Below are 12587 nucleotides of genomic sequence, written 5' to 3' on the forward strand. Positions count from 1 at the left end.
GGATTATTTTCCACGATCCCTATGAGGCCATTGTTACTGTTGTTGTCTGCTATGGACATACATGGAAAGTTTAAAAATTTTATTAAATTAAATCCATTAAGGAAAGATTGGCAGCAACAGTTGAAGTGATATCATTTTGATAATAAGTTTATTATGCCTTGTTGATGGATGAGTCAAGAAAACAGACATTTTTCATGACAGCACCAGGTTAGCTTTCTGGTTGTAGCTAAATATAATTTTCCATCTGTCTTCAGTGTTTATGGCAGTAAGGCCTTTACGTTTGAAGCTGTAAGCTCTGCTCATATCACTGCTGGCTGAAGCAGCATTATATTGAATTATGCCGGTTGCAGATGAGGACCTTCATGTGTTGGGCCATGTTGCAGATAGAACAATCTGGAATATCAGAGTTACGCTTTTCAGCATTTTCAACTTAAAAACAGTGCCTTAAGAAGCCTGAACCTTCTGGCCTAGAGGACAGGACATGTCCCTACATATATGTGTCACATATGTAATGGGACCTACAGTTTTCTGGGGGGAGGATGAGAGGGGATGGGTTTAGATGATCCCCCATGTGAGGGGAAATGATGGTTCCTGTCAGATGTGGTGTTTTTGCTGTGGCAGCTTCACTGATGCTGTGATTTAAGGGGAACTCTCTTGAATTTGATTTTAATGGTAAGATGTCAAGCAAGGTAAGTCAGGCTTTAGCATTGTACTTGTTAGTGTAGGCAAGACTTTTACTTGTGATATGTCTCATTCACATTGTGTTTCTTAATGTCTTTGTAGTCAGTGTACATTATAGGCTTCTCCCCTTCTCTGTGAACAAGTTAGAAGCCCTTTCTTTTTTAGGGAATGAGAGGTGTTTGGCCTTGCTTCAGCTTTGTTCAAGGACTGTCAAAACATCTGTCAGGAAAGGTGAGAGATGGTAGTGCTTACTTGCTGCTAGACCACCTACAGTTGCCTCCTGGGTGCTATTGCTTCTCGCTGTGCTGTGTGCCTAACATGGCCTCTTTTACTGCTTATGGAGATTGTTTCATTGTCTGAGGGTAGATCCTCTCACTAGCAGTCACCAGTCCATCCACATTGCTTCTCTGTAAGACCGAAAGCTGTGAAGAAGTCCTTTGTGGCCCTCTTGGCTCAGACATTTTGTTTCCACTCTTCAGATGCATCTTACTGTGGTGTAATCGTATTTCTGATTTTAAAAAAATGTCAGTAACCCATTTCCTGTTGGCTTTGGTTGGTATAAGTGTGAGCACAGAAAACATTCTGCTCCCATGAGTATCATTTTAAGGCTCTTGAGGTTTTTTTTTTTCTGTGCATTTTTGAGTGTGAAACCTTGTGGCTTACTTGGTTATCTAAATAGCTCCTCCTTCTTTTACTTTGAGGACGTTTGCTTTCTGCGCTGGTGCAGGTGGGGATAGATGGTCACCAGAGCAGTATCTCGAAACAGGATATTGTGTTGCACTAGATTTAAAGGAGGGTAGTTCTTATTTTCTATGCTAGTAACAGAATAGCTATTTTAAGTTTTAATTTAATTGGCTACCGTAAGTGAGCCACACACCCTCTTACAGTCGCTCACAGAAGGGATGGGATTGCTGGGTCAGGTCATTCCAATTTATGTCATAAGAGGAAAAAAATACATTTGTGGTTAGACTGGATGATGTATCTTTTTTAATATTGTTCCTCTTTTTCCTTTTGTTTTCCTTTGTTCTTATTAACAAACACAAACCCATGATCCTAACAAGAAAAGGTAAATTCAGTTTGTTTTTGGGGATGGGGATGAAGAACAATAATCCTGTTCATAAGTAGACACTAAAGATGAGGTCTGTCCACAGCTCCTCAATTATTGCTTGTCAAGGCAGGACCCCACTGCAGAGCAAGTAGTCACAGTTTCACTGAGACTGTATTTCAGACAAACAGTCACTGGACTTCTCCAGATGCTTCTCCAGATTCAACCAATTTCTCTTATTCTGTAAAGACTGACCATATTATGAGGTCTCCCTTTCAGAGATTATTGCCTAAAGATCACAAAAGATGCCATAATAATAATAACATTAAAAAGATGAAAGTAAAGAATTAGGCAAGAAATACAAAGGAATGGAATGCATAACCACTCCTTTTCCTCAGTATTTACCCTGGAGTGTTCCCCTTTGAGATCATCCTATAATGTCAGCTCTGTTTACTCCTTGAGTAAATGTCTGGTGTCACTTTAATAAATCAGATGAACTCTGCTCAGAGAGAGATGAAGCCTGTCATTTGATCATTAAGATTATTTACTATAGGGTATGTAGTTGAAATACAATAGTAATACAGACACACACAAACTCCTAAACAGGAAAAATTAATGGATGCAGCCTGCCATAGTATATCTTAAGGTAAAAGGGTGTTGACATAAATCAATCAATACCTAGTTTAGATCGTTGCAGTGGTGTTTTATTTGAAACCTTCTGAATCAATCCAAAATAGTATAGCCTGTTCTAAGTAGATCAACACAATAGATAGAGCTAAGTGTTATGGACCATCTGTACCTGACAGGCTTCTTTCAGATACTTTTTCCTGTACTGAATGCAATGAGATGTAACTTTGAGCTCACAGAGCAGTGTAGGCAGTGTGAGCCTTGGGTGTAGGCGTGTTGACAATAGCAAAGCTGTGCTTGTACCCATGGAGCTCACTTTCCTTAGGGAATAGCAGTATGGGGTTGCCACATCATCACCTGAATTTCTTCATTTCTCTTCATACGTGTTTTACATTTTGTTGAGTTGCTTTGCGTCTTCACAATTAAATTGCTTCTAGTAGAGATATGTCTCCAGTTGGCTCCAGAAGTTGTAGTTGGGGAAAAAGAACAGGGGCAAAAGAAAGATGAATAATACCTGTTTCATAGATGTTAGTTTGTGTGCTTCTTACTTTCAAGCTGCAAATAATTTTTCAGTACACTTAGGAATGTTGCCAGCATGATTCCTTGAGAAGCAAAAAAAACGCTGACAGAGATCTGGCAGCGCTAGGACTTTGCAGTTCACGCTACTTAATTCTGATTTAATTCTTCTGTGGCTGAGCAAGGCCATTTAAACATCTGACATCTAAAAGTGTAATGAGATAGCATGGATGGCCAGCCCTTGTTCTGAGAGAGGGTCTTCAGGGGTTTTCTGACAGTGATCTGTATAAGCTGTGATCTGGTGTGCACCCTGAAATGTTCAGAGTGAACAGTTTACCTGTGTAGGATTGTGATGTTCCTGATGGCTCCTTCAGGATAAGCTTGAGTGGACCAGCACGTGTGCTTAGGAGCCAGACTCTTGGCGCTTGTTCTAGGGCAGCCTCTGGCCAGGCAGAAGGGGGACCTGCCTGTTTATTACAAGTGGTTCTCTCCTCACGCCAGGAATACCATGGGACTTTCACCCTGTGATCCTCAGGTCCTCTGAAACAGCTTGGAGAAGTAACCATAAAGCTGCAGTGAATGCTGTCTTGCTCCCTAGATTTTTGTGAGGCTACTGGGATGCAGTTAATGCCCTTCGAAACTGAATTAGGCCATGGATCTGTTGCCTGCAGAAACTTGCACACTTGTGGGATCTGATTGCAGACCTCAGTCTAAGCTGTATTAAGTTTCACATGGAAGTCTTGTTGTTAAGTCTTGAGCCCTGGTGTACCCAAGCTGTTAAAAATGTGCTTAGCTTTATACATGTGAGTAATCCCCACCTCTCCTTCCACGAGAGCAGAGAGAAGTGCAACTCAGGGCAACAGAAGTCAAAGTGAGCAAAACACTGATGTGTTGCACAAAGAGCTGTTTTGTAAGCCCTTCTCTATCAGCAGCACAGACTAGTGTCCTAATACATCCGTAATATGTGTGATTTAAACAGGGTTTAGTTGTTGTAACTAAGCTAAGACAGATTGGGGAGAAAACAATCCTTCTATTTGGAAAGAAAGCAGCTGACGTGTTACATCCTATGTTCTTCTGTTGACATTTTCAGGTTTGTAAAACCTCACGGTTTGATTTGTTGATCCCAGGAAATCATCAAGGGAATGAAATAAAATACCTGGAAAGATTGTTTGACATGAAAGCAGATTGTGTGAAATGTACTGGACCACTCTGCTAGTCACTTGAAAGAGTAAAAAAATAAATAAGAAAGAGAGAGAAAGGGTGGTATGAAAGTGACACAACGAGCAATGGGAAATGCCATTCTAAATTTGTGTGGCCTAGGATCTCTAATGATAGGCTTTTATCCCATTACATCTAATTGACATAGAACTTTATCATTAACAAATTGAGAAGTATTTACTCCCTGAAATATTTGGGACATTATAGTGACTTTCTTTTCATGACAGGCTGTTGAAAGGACTATTATGGCCTGGCTCACATGTAACCTGGGAAAATGATCCAGCAGTCTTCAAAGTTAATGAAATGTCATTTGTCATAGGCTCTACAGGTATGACTTTGTTTCTACATTATAATACATGATGGAAGTAAGTGGCTGGATTGCAGGCCTGTTGCCAACTGTAATGCACATTCTGTGAGTGTCACTGGTGCAGCATTGCGTAAATCTTACGAATAGCAAGAAGTCTTGGAATGCGTGATCTTTCTCTTCTAAGGTCACGCAAGACTACTCCACAACTTAATTTTAGCCTTGCTGTCTCTGCAGTCAAGATGGTAACATTCAATATTTGCTTTCAGTGTCCTCTTTTGAAGGGTTAATTTTGAAGGGCTTGATTTTTGTTGTTGCTGTTTTTGTTTTTAGCCCCCTCCAAGAATGGAGTGAACTGGCTCTGAAAAAGGGTTTCTTGAGCAAGATTTTTTTTGTTCACTCCCAGGCAAAGCACCATGTCAGAGCAGAAGAGGTGACCTTTGTTATAACTGCATGATGGGGGAAGAAAAAAATTTCCAGATGGCCAACAGTGGCTGTACTGGGACTTTTGCTGGGATACTGCAAAGGCTGAGATGTGAAAGCTGCTGGAGTAACTTGCATAGAGCACTGTGCTCTATTTACAACAAATAGTGGTATGTTCCTTTTAGGGGCTGGAGGTTTAGTTGGTGTAAATCACTGATTTTAAATATCAGAGAGATGCAAAAGGGGGAAAAAAATATTCAACCCCCTTCAGTTTGTCTGTCTTGTGAAAGATCTGCTACTTCTTGAAAAAAAGTTTTCACATGGTTACTGTTTGTATTTGTTATCTCTACTTGGTCTCTCTGATGGAGCAAGAAAATAAAACAATGGAGAAGGGCAGGCTTGATTCTTTGCTGATATGCAGTGTTGACACCCTTGTGTGCTGTTTTTTGAATTGTTTAGTTGATTATACCCAAGCCTTAAAATCTTCCAAGCTTGAAGTGCTTAACATGCTTGTTTAAACATCCAATCTGAGGTACCTGGCACAAGCCAGTTCATAGAGAAACCTGGAAAACCTCCCGACTCTTTTGGTTGTTCCTGCAACTACACATTTATGTCCCTCTGTATGGTGTTGAATCTCACAAATATGACAGGAGCAGTTCACCATCTTGCTTTAACAACCTCTATTGAAGGAACAGGTGAAGTACAGGTTTTCCCTGCACTTCGTTTTTTTGGTATTATTTCTTGCAGTATTGCACGGGGATGAAGCCAGTCTACACTTCTGTATACTCTCATATGACTGCAAATGGATGGAGGTTTAATTTCGCAGAAGGCCTAAGCACTAAGCTTTCCCCCAGTGGGAGTACAGCAGTGCCCTGTTGCACACACTTTACTTTTCAAGTAATATTCTAAGACAAAATGACTTCCATGGCACCCTTGGTGCTAAGTGCTGAAGGACAGGGATTGATTTTGGAGGTATGTTTAGCGGGATCAGGTTTTGTGTTGAAATATAGTTCTTACAATCAGTTTTGTTGTTTCAGTCACAATAAAAATCATAAAAGGGCCAACAGTGCCCTGGGGTGCATGAAACACAGAATAGCTCTCTGGTTGAGGGAGGTGATTGTCCCATACCGCACTGGTGCAGCCCCACCTCGAGTACTGTGTGCAGTTTTGGCTGCCTTGATAGAAGAAGCCCATCAAACTGTTAGAGTGTGTCTGGAGGAAGGTGACCAAGATGGTGAAAGGCCACAAGGCCAAGACTTAGGAGGTGTGGCTGAGGTCACTTGGCTTGTTCATCTCGAGAAGGCTAAGAGGTGACCTCATCATAGTCTACAACTTCCTTATATTTTCCTTGATATTTTTTTAAGGTTTAATGTTACAGTCAGCTCTTAAGTAATATAGTGTGTACCTTACAGGAAGACAAGTGAACAAAAATACTCTTTTATTTTTTGCTTTCTAGTCCTGTTTGCCTCATCTTTAAGAACCTTGGGCTGGAAAGAAAATTAAAAAGTTAGAAAATGTGTCCCCTGTGGCCCCTCACCTTCTTCCCTCATTGGTGCTTAGATCAAATTTCAAAAGAATTCTAGAAGGATATTGAATTTCAGGTTTTGTTTTCCCATAGCAGTGATTCTGGCCAAAAAGCTTTTTAATCAAAAGGACCAACTGTAACCTTGTTAATAACTAAGAAAACAATGGCCAAAGGGAAAAGACCTGCCAAAAGCTACAAGTCATTTCTGTTGGCAGAATAATTGGTAGATCGTTATTTTGGTTGAAAACAATGTGATTTGTATTTCTAATTTTGTAAAATTACTTAATTAATAACACATGGTCAGCAATGTTGATTGCAGAGTGGCTTTTGACAGAGGACACTTTTATAGCAATGTTATGGGGGCAAAGGTAGGATTATGCAGTACTTCAGTAAATAATGCCAAGACTGCTGCTCAACAGATGATTCTGCTTGTCTTGGGAAGGTGTAAATCATTATGGTATACTTGACACTGAAACACAAATCCTTTTTAAGAGGACAGTGTGATATATCCATCACCATGGGTTCACCACTGGATGCAAACTGGGTTCATTCCTCTTGTGATCACAAGTAGATTGTTGGAGAAGAAAGGTACTGCATGGTTGTGCATGGAAACTTTTGCGTATTGAGAAAGTACTTGGAGGGGAGCTGTATAGCCGAAGAAAAGAAGTCTAAAGAATGATGCTGGTTTTGCACAAGCTGTGGTGTTGTTCACATATTTAGGCTGGTGTAGGCTTTAGTATTTGTGTGTGTGCATGTTTGTGGGTAGAGAATGTGGGAACATTAGGGGAGAAGGAAAGTGGTGAATTACAACACTTGCTTGTAAAGGAGCACATGGTTTGCAAGGAAAAAGATCCAGATCCTTTGTTACAGTCCAAAAAATGTCAACCCTTAAAACTGTTCTTGTTGCTTCTCAATGGATGCCTTTCTTGCACTGGTTACTGGCTGCTGGAGCACTGAACTTAGAGCACAAGTTTCCTCTTGCTTGTTGTTTCTTTTGTGCAGTCTGTCTCCATTCCTTCCCCTGAGGAAACCAGCTCACAGTGAGTGTGGGGGGGGAAAGGGTGGGAGAGGAGGAAGCAGATACTGGAGTTTTAATTCTGCTGAAACCATATAACAACCAAGAAACTCGCTGCAATTATCCAGAACATTGTGGCTCTTGGGATGCCTGCAAGTGCTTGTCTGCTATGTTATATGCAGTACTTGATTAACTATTGTTTCACACAAATGAAGGAGGTTGTTCTCTCTGTGATTCAGATCCTCTTCACAACCTCTTTTCTGTAAACCTCTTCTTTTTTCATTATACCATTATAATTATTTCCTTTTTGTAGAGTGCGTAGCCTAACACCTATGTACATTGAGTGCCAGGGCTTGAAACCGTAATAAGCTGAATGCTCACCTTAGAAGCCATTATTCCAGTCATTACAACACAGTTTATTCCTCTAGAGGACATTAACATTTGAAAATGTGTCAACTACAGTATGAAATTTATCATGATCATGAACCACCTGCCAACTAATTAGAATACAACATTCTGATTTCCTGTACTCTGATATTAATCCAATACTTTACAGCCAATTATATTTGTAAGCTGTTTTAATTTCTAGCAAACTGATGTTGAGGACCAAAGCAGTATATTCTGATGTGGGAGAAATCAAGTAAGAAGGTGAAGAGCCAAATGTGTTGTCAAAGTGCTGCTTAGAAAGGCTCAATTAGCAATGCAAGCAATTGAAAAACCACTGTGACTGGGGCAAAAGGGGGTATCCTAAATACTTCTTTATATAGTTAAGAAGTAGCTTTAAAGTGTTTTCTCTCTTTAACTGAAGTTGTATCAGATAATGAACTCTTTTGTAAGAATGGAAGTGGGTTAAAGCTGGAAAGAGTTTGAGTATCACCTTGCTAAAAGTCTGAAAATTCCCTTTAACTTCTCCTGTAAGAGAAGGCTCACACCTTGAGCTGAAGTGTAATATAGCAGTTTGTGGTTCTGCCTATTTTTTCAGTAAAATGTTTCTTGTAATATTTATGGTATCGGAGCAAAAAGCTTTTTCAGAATTTGAATAAATGCTGTATGTGAAAATGATGAAAGCATGCAATGACTTTTACTGGCAAAGTCAGACTCTCTGAAGATAGAATGTTTTTGTTAGTACCTGAAGATGCACTCAAGAGATGATGTTGCAAGATTGTCTTTTAAGGTGTTTCAGTTGATTTTAAAAAAATGCTATGCAATGTTACAAGACTGAAAGGGTTCATCAGTATAAAGCTAGAAGTTAGATCTCAACCGAGTTCTCTTTCCCTCACCTTTCAATGATCAAGCTCATCTGCTCTATGATTTACCATACTTCTCAAATTGCCAAAGGCCTTAATATGAGAGAAGCATTTGCAGAGAGGTATATTAAATCTGAGCAGTTAATTACTTGTTGTGATTGTGATCCTAGCTGTATGCTTTGCTTTCTCATCACAGTATTCCTAGTAAAAAAAAAAAATAAATGTGCAGCACTGGCATGTAAATGAATGTTTGGGCTGACCATCAGTAGGTCTGCCCTAAGGAGTTAAAATAAGTCTTAAGTAAACAACTTCAAACTGATGCTTACAGAGCTGAGTGTTCCTAGAGTACTGCTTTTCCGATAAATTCTGCTGCAACCCATGGTTTTCTCTAAAACACTTTTTTAGTTCTTCAGAAGGAGAGAGATTGGGGGAATAATTCATGCAAACAGACAAGATTTGTGTAGAGGAGTTAATGGAAAGGCAGTGGCAGGAAGGAGGAGGAGAGGGAAAATAATTCCTTTCTTCAAGACTTTAAAAATCTCTTCCTAGAGAAAAGGATCATGCTTCAGAACAGCTTTGTAAACAGGACTTAGTTATAAAAGCTTAATTTATAAAGGTTGACTAGATGTTGTATGTGTGTTACAGATGTGAGCACATCGTTACAGGCTCCCTGGTTGGAGGGGTAGCCCTGCCTTGCCTCAGAGCTATCGGAGACACCAGCAGCCTGCCGCAACTGCTGGAAGTGTTGCGTGTGGTCCAACTGGTGGCCTGCAGGCCAGCTCCAGGCTTCTGCACTGATCCATCCGGCCCACTGGCTTCTTCCCTGGAGAGGATGGGGAACAGCTGTTTTGAGCTATGACTGCACCCTCCAGCAGCTGAGCTTGTCCTCCAACGCAAAGCCAAAATGCTGCTGCTGTTGACAGGAGGTATGTGTATTTTGGGGGCAATTGGGGAATCAGTTGTAACTGAGTGGTCAGTCACAGGGGTTTGTATCCAGCATGATGGGCTCCATCAAGTTGCAGCCCACGGCAGTTCCTTGATGCTGGTGTTGTGCAGATGGTCTCAAGGCTGTGCTTGGTGGTAACTGCTGTGGTGGGGGAGGGAGAGGGCTGGCCACTGCTGGAGAGAAAGAGACAGGATGCAACCCATGGTGAGGAAGGCAGGAGGTGGAATTGTAAACCCAAATCCATCCCCCACAGCTGTTGAGGTTAGACCACCCTGTACTATCTACAATAGCAAGAGTCTGGTCAGGAGTATGTGTGTGCCTAGCAGGCATCCATTGGAGATGCTGCGGTATTGCATTCTATGAGAAAGAGTGTGTCTGGCTGAGAGGAGCACAATGTTGTCCTTGTCTTCACAGTAACTGTCCTGACTGCCTCTTCCAAGAGAGGGGCATGTGTTACCCCCACTGGTTCAGCAACCCTGAGCCCTCCCTTCACAAAGCTCGTGTCCCATTGAATTCCAGCAAAAAGGCATTTGGAGAGTCTGGGGTAGAAAACCTGCAGACATGGGTGGGCTCAGCAGGGAGGTAAGACAAGGAGAGGAAACTCCTGCCCAACCTTCCTGCCAAGATATGTGAACCAGCAATAATCTGTCCTTGTGAAGGGTGTGTAAGGAAGGGCAATGATAGCAGAGACCTGTTGCCATGAGGGTAAACAGCAGCCAGAACTCACGACTGACTCTGAAGTAAAAAGTCAAAGGTGGAATTTTTTTTTCTTCCTTGCTTTGTATGTCCATATCTGGACATACAAAAAACAGAACAAAAAAAAAAAGCACAAAACATTTTTCCCAGAGCACCACTCAGGAATATGGACCTATCAGTGCAGGCAATTTGTGCTTTGTCCAGGGGTGTTACCAGCTTTTGGTTTCTTCCTCCCACTGGAACATCGCAAGGCCCGTGGAGCCATGAAGCCACGGGTGTAAACAAAATGTGAGTCGTACATCTGCTTCAGGATATGTTTATATTATTACCATTTTTTTTTTCTTAATTATTATTTATACGTTTATATTACAAACAACTTTTTTGTTATTATATATGGGCTCTTTCTTTGGTCATCACCAAAGATACCAAAGTTTGCTGTGTGCCATCTATCAGTTTTATAGCAGATAAGCCAGCTTCCTTGCAAGCACATTGAAGGCTCCATCTACCCCAGTAGGAGTGAAAGAGTTGGCAATGCTTGATCCTACTCCCAACTGTCTTACTGTGAGCTAGGGCTAATTCTTTGGTGAAGTTACACCTGCAGCATAAGCTGTGCATGGGCTGTGAGGATCAGATCTCCTGTATCCTATAGGGAAACAGTTTACGAAAGGGTTTCTGGTTTCCCTGCTTTGGAATGGGAGAAGGAATCCTGCTGTTAATGACTGCTGTCTGAGCCCTACTAAATTAGAGCTACTTATCTAAGTACAGCAGGAAGGCTTTGCTCTTGGCTAGAGCAATAATTGGAAATGAATGATCGAAGTTGTATATGCTTATTTGTGGGACCACTTACCCACATATAAAAAGCTTTCTGCAGGATCCAAAACATTTTTTTTCCCTCCCATTTTTACTGTAGAATAGAGGTCCTGGTTTTCTCGTTGTCTGGTGCCATATGTGGGCCACTAGCAAGGGGGAGTGAAGCACAGCACTATGTGTACTTTTCACAGATGCACATCAATGCAGTGGAGGGGCTGAAGTCATGGAGAAAACGGCTTGCTCTATTTTTGAGGCATTTTTTTCCGTGACTTGCCCAATTCTGTGAAAGCTTGGGGTATGTAATCATAGTGGGTGATGCCTGAAGGTCACAGCATGTCAGGTAAAATCAGTGCTGGTATTTATTGTCTGAGTTAATGCAGAGTGCGTTGGTCTGTACCTACCAGATCCTGTTCTCAGGGGCTAATGTAAAGCGCTTCATGTACCCCATAAAAATCCCATAAACAGGTTTACAAACAAACCCTGTAAACGAGGAGTTGGCAGAGGTCTGTGGTGTTATCACTCACAATTCTGCAGCTCCACCGATGAGTTCTCCTGGCTTCATCCCAGTCGAGCAAACTCAGTCAAACAGAAGAATCCCACCAAAATATCTGGAAGGGACTTCTGACATTATTCTTTCACTGCTGCTAAGCCTGTTTGGGGTGTGTGGAAAATTTCTTCAGCTCAGAAGAATGGCATAGTGTAATGTGATAACAAGCCTTGCGAAGGTTATCAGTGATAAAATCAAATCTATCTGTGGGACAAAGACCCTCACTGTACAGCTAATTAAAACTTGTTTCTTCTCTGCCTGTTCCTGTTTGGTGGCCATTATTTAGAACTGAGCTGCAAGGCACTGGAGTGGAAAGTTAGCTCTCAATATTTTAAGACTAGCTCTGTCCAAAACCTTGCATTGAAAGAAACTGCACGCTCTTTTTCTTGTAGGCTGCAAGAATGGCAGATTGTGAAGCCATTTGCAGGTAATTTCTCTCTGCCTATAAGGTCAGTTATAAGACAGACATTCAGAAAACACTGCTCAAAAAAGCCCCAAACAAAAACCACAACCAACCAAACAAAAAAAATCCCACCAAACCCCAAAAGTTGTCCTTTTTAACTTTTTCTCGAGCTGGTTGGATTATTGCAATGGAAATATTTAAATTTCGTCTTGTCCCATAATAGAATGTGCAGCTGAGGTCAGATTGATCTACAGCATTGTTTTCTTGCTTATTACAATATTTTTTTTTTCTCCTCTTCTTAGTGTCCATACAACTACTTCAAAAAAGGGCCATGTACAGGATAGGAAACTGGTCAGTTTTGAGGCCAGACACTGTGAATGCAATGCTTATGAACTTGTTGGCATTATGGAACAGCGTATGCGTTGTAATGTTGTTCTATGTTAGGTACAAAGAAGAGATCAACACCTGTCACCAGCATGTGAGCAATCCTTATGACTTTTATTCCTGAAAGGAGGACTCATGTAGCCTGGTGAGGTGACAGCCAGGCACACGGTGATTGCTGTAGGATCGGTCTGTGAATGGTG

General features: G+C 41.2%; 1 long non-coding RNA gene across 1 annotated transcript in view; it reads left to right on the forward strand.

Annotated features, from left to right (window-relative positions):
* Positions 1 to 9291: 9291 nt before the first annotated feature.
* The window catches only part of LOC139827692 (uncharacterized), a 56049-nt gene continuing 52753 nt past the window's right edge, over positions 9292 to 12587 (forward strand). Inside the window, exon 1 of the long non-coding RNA XR_011738609.1 lies at positions 9292 to 9527. This is a non-coding gene — a long non-coding RNA (uncharacterized lncRNA). The remainder of the gene's footprint in view (positions 9528 to 12587) is intronic.

Source organism: Patagioenas fasciata, chromosome 3 (assembly GCF_037038585.1).
Source record: "Patagioenas fasciata isolate bPatFas1 chromosome 3, bPatFas1.hap1, whole genome shotgun sequence".
Taxonomy (NCBI): Eukaryota; Metazoa; Chordata; class Aves; order Columbiformes; family Columbidae; genus Patagioenas; species Patagioenas fasciata.